The 4,744-nt window shown below is 37.7% G+C and overlaps 1 long non-coding RNA gene across 1 annotated transcript; it reads left to right on the top strand.

Moving 5' to 3' along the window:
* The first annotated feature begins 1,026 nt into the window (after window positions 1–1,026).
* LOC103971384 (uncharacterized) lies at window positions 1,027–4,295 on the top strand. Its single transcript, XR_670688.3, has 3 exons — window positions 1,027–1,671; window positions 3,751–3,837; window positions 3,931–4,295. It is a non-coding gene; the product is annotated as an uncharacterized LOC103971384 (long non-coding RNA).
* Window positions 4,296–4,744: the final 449 nt, after the last annotated feature.

Raw genomic sequence — 4,744 nt, 5'->3', positions numbered from 1 at the left:
GTGCTTTTACTATGCCTACACTCTGTACACTTTCAAAGTTATTACTTTTACGAAACGATTTTCGTAGAAATCAGATTTTATCGTACGAAAATTTTTTGAACCGACATAATTTTTACCGCTGTACTAATTCACCCCCTCTCTTAGTGCCGACTCGTTCCTAATATTAACTTCTAATGATATTCTCAAAGTCGACTAATTACATATTAGCTCTTGTCCTTTGACCCTCTTAGCATTGTGGTCCTTGTACCTTAAAATTTTATATTAGATCCTCATAATTATGAAAATAAAATAATATATTTTATTTTTCCTAATATCATTAGCTGCACCGACGAAAGATATAACAAGTAATATCACGTGTTTGATTGTCGCCAATCGATGGACAAAATAATTATTTTAATTTTTTATTTCCTTTTGTTAATCAACTTTAATTTGATCAAAAATCTAGAGCAACTAGAGGGCCTTGTTGGCCTCTACAGATCCACTATAATGAGTTCTCCTTGGTGGCCAGTAAAGTCGACTCGTACCCCTCCTTTGTTCCCTCACCCTTAGATCTCATCATCACTATCCATTATTGTTCTCTTGACCCTCTTGTTGCTAGGGTATGCACCCAAAGCAATGTCCTAGACGCCTCCTAGACCCTTCACTAGTTAGCCACTAATACCAAACTTTTGCTCAGCTCTAGCACCCTCCTCGACCCATCGCCAAAGGTGATAGGTTGGAGCTCCTGCCATGAGTCCATCAAGGTGAAGGCAATAAGCCTCGTGACTAGCTTCCAAATTGAGAGCTCCACTTTAGGTCTACGAGGATGACAAGAACATCATATTTGTCATTGCCAACGAGTTGGTACTGGTGCTACTAAGTCTCCTCGACTCCAGCACTAGTACCACCTCTTGTCATGAGATGAGGGAGAAGGCCGCAACAACAATCACAAGGGTCTCAGCTATGGAGAGTTGCCACCACCTCCTACTAGTAGAGGGCCTGTCCTTCCTCAACCACCTCTTATGTGTCCTAGAGTTTGAGGGAGGTGCAGAGGAGAAGGCCTGAGTGATCCTTCAAACCCTAACGCTAATTAAGAAAAACATAATAATCATCAGGTTCCATGACGGATCATAGCCCTCCTTGAAATCTATGGCACTAGAATACCTTCGGTCAAGCCATCATCACTATAATCATCACTATAGTGCTTAAGAACCTCATAATGGTTTAAGAAATCCGATAAAACTTTCTAGAAAATAATGGTGTCCTTGTCTAACGAGAATTCGTTGTAGTCGACTAGCAAAATTTAATTTGAGTAAAAATAAAAATAAAAAATAAAAATCAATCATTTTGCCTATCGATTTAGTGTTAATATCATGTGCAACGTTTTCTATCAGTATAATAAACGATGTTAACAAAATAAAATAAATTATTTTACTTTCATAAATCCCCGTCTAAATGTCTGAAGTACATATACCGCAGTACTAAAAAGGTCAATGATCCCACCCCATGTCATAATTACGAATCCCCTCTCCCTCTCAGGCTATAAATTGGCCCTCCCCCAAGGTATCAAGCAATTCCCGCGATCGAGCGCGTCTCCTCTTTAGCCATTTTTAGCGTTCTGGACTTCCCCTAGGGTTTCCTTCTTCCACCCTCCTCTTCAGAAGGGTGATCTAGATCCAGGAGCACTTCGAGGTCCCTCTTACCATCTATCTATCATCTTCTTATTCTTCTTCTGTTGATCTAAAGATACGCATCTTCTCTTATCTTATTCGTCAATATTTCTTTTCGTTATCTCCCTATATGGAAATAATGCAGGTATAATGCTTGTAGTAATGTTTATGGGGGAAGAAACAGCACGACACTTCAAAAAATTGATCATGGATTTCTTAATTATTGACTTTAATGGAAACAATAGGGGGTAGATCGGTTGCAAAGGTTACAAAGTGGTTCAAGATGTACCAAATTATGTTAACTGATGATCTCCTGAGATTTACATTAGTGATACTGTTAGGATTTTCTTTTGCTTCTTTATGTTATAATTCCTATGTGGAAGGATGTTCTTTAATTGTTGGGTAGTACGTAATGCTTGTTCTGATGTATTTTGGGGAAAAAAGTTCAGGCACTTTGAAGAATTGATCATGGATTTCATAGATACTGACTTCATGGAAACATATTAGGGAGTAGATTGGTTGCAAGGGTCATGAAGTGTTTCAAGATATACCAAATAATGTTAATAGATGTTCTGCTGAAATTTTCAGGTTCTGGATATTCAGATTTGCAACATGCTTCATCCTAGGGTTCGTTCACTTAAGATACAATGCTATGCTTAATCACCTAATATGTGCAGTACCCCCAGAATTATGATGAAATGGCAGATATTTGCAGTTTTAGATATAAAAACAAACTAAATAGGGTCATTCCTATTTATACTGATTTGATTAAGCAACATCGGGAAGAATAAGGGAACATCACGGCTATAAGTTATTATGTATGTGTTTGCGGTGATTAAGATTTTCCATTTTGACTATTAGTTAGTAGTGCCCAGAAGGAATGCAGTGAATATCTATGAAGTACATGTTAGTTAAGTATTCTGTAGATTAGTGTTTTCAAAAGGCATTAGGGTACTCGCTTAGGCATTTAGGTGAGGCGTTTCAATCAAGTGCTGCTTGAGTGCTCACTTGAGCCCATTCGTCAGGTGCCTTAGGCGAATGCCTGAGCCAAACCGGTTCGACTTCAAGCCTGGGTTGATTGGATGCGTAAGTTGGTTCAATCAAACCCTATGTTTGTCGCCTTCGTATGCTCCATTCGCCATTCTCGGCAACCTTGTTTGTCGCCTTCATCCGCTTTATTTGTCACCTTCGTATGCTTTGTCCACTACCTGTGTCTATTCACCATTGTAGCTTTGTCCACTACCCCCTTCTTCTGGCACCTTCCTCCACGATCGTCGGTTCTCTTCTCTTCTTTGTCCACTCTTTCTTATTTCAATTGACTTGCTCATATTGAGGTGGTGCATTATTACTCTGTTATGAGTTAAAATTGTTTAGCACCATATTGAAAACACTATTAGGAGTTTAATTTGGTAATTCCAGTTTTATGTGTCATTTTTTTTTCATATTTATCAATCGTAATATATATTTTAAATTTTAATATTCGAGTGTGTCTCACTTCGTTTGAGCTCGTCTTGCTTCTCGGGTGTTTTGGGACCTAGCCCTTTTAAAAACAATGTTGTAGATGATCATTAGGAGCTACAAATAGAGATTGTGGAATATAGAAGTTATCCCAAAAGAACGATCGTTAGCTTTGTGCCATGGGTAAATATATAATAATGTTTGGCTGGGAGGATGTGGAAATCTGTCTTTGTTATTTAGTTGATTTTCATGAGCAGGTGTAATGGGGTTTCTCTGCCTAGATATTAGAAGCAAGTGCTTGGTTTTGATGTTGAAACCTTGTTCTTTGTCTCTGCATAGATTTAAATATCTTAAAGATGCTTAACCAACAAAATCAATAGAAAAGCCTGATCATTTCTCTTGGATGCATTTTGCAGTTTTCTTGAGATGGTACCGTAGATTTACCTTAAGTAGATAATCTCACATAATTGAAATTATTAATGTTTTGGATACTTACTGCATGTTTCTTATGACAAAAGCATTCTGTGGCAACAAGTGGTAATGATCAAGGACATATCTTGCTATTTTTTGTATAGTTTCTGCTGGTTTCACTTTTTTATCATTTGTTGGTACCTGTGATCTTAATAAAGTTTTTTGTTGGCAGAATTTTTATCAGGGTGTTTTTGAGGAGCTAAGCAAGTTCAGAAAAATTGAAAGCCTAAATGTTTGTGACAATCTGGCTGATCATTTGGTATTCAACATCCAAGATAATGATGATTGTTTTGGTTTACATTATTTTTACCTTTTTTCTGTGTTGTCTGACACGCTTCAGCCTCATTTACAGGTTGGTAATGTATATGCTAAATTCAGGGATGAGGATGATGCTGCAAATATACTAGTCAACCTGAAAGGAAGATATTATGACGGTGGTTTAATATTTAGGTGTTTTATCTCATGCTTAATGCATTTTGTCTCTTGTTTGTTAGTCTATTACTTGTATATCATATAATCTTTTTTCCTTTTTCTCAAATGGGGATTTGTTAGAACCCTTGCATATTCTAAACTTGGGGTTGATCTCTTTAGGGGATCGACCTCCTTGGAACTCTATAGGGGTTCCTCCCTCTAAGTTGCTGCTCAAAGGCTGTAGAAAAGATTCATCTATTGTTTATGAAAATAGGTGGAATATATGACTATTTATAGGGCTTCTAAATCCTAACTCCTAATAGGACTCTTACTTAAGACTCCTACTTCTAATCAATTCCTAATATGACTCCTACTCAAGACTCCTACTTCTAACAAACTCCTAATAGGACTCCTACTCAAGACTTCTATTCCTTTACAACTTCCTATTCTTCTCTAAGAAATAACCTCCTAACCCTAGCCGGCCTCTTCACATCTTTAATATGAGTCGGCTTAGGTAGGTTTTACATGAATGTCCCTCTCAATTAGGACTCTCCTAGCTAGAGTCCTAACAGACCCGCCCTCTTCAAATCAGCCTTGTCCTCGAGGTTGACGATTTATGAATTTTGGGAATTTGATCTTCAAGTAATCATAGTTCTCCTAAGTGGCATCTTATGTCAGTAGGTTTGCTCACTGTATTAGCAATTCAGTAGTGGATCGTCGTCGTCGAGTCACGATCCGTCGATCAATAATGGCAC

Source organism: Musa acuminata, chromosome BXJ3-11 (genome assembly GCF_036884655.1).
Source record: "Musa acuminata AAA Group cultivar baxijiao chromosome BXJ3-11, Cavendish_Baxijiao_AAA, whole genome shotgun sequence".
Taxonomy (NCBI): Eukaryota; Viridiplantae; Streptophyta; class Magnoliopsida; order Zingiberales; family Musaceae; genus Musa; species Musa acuminata.
This window is presented reverse-complemented; position numbering and strand designations above follow the sequence as displayed.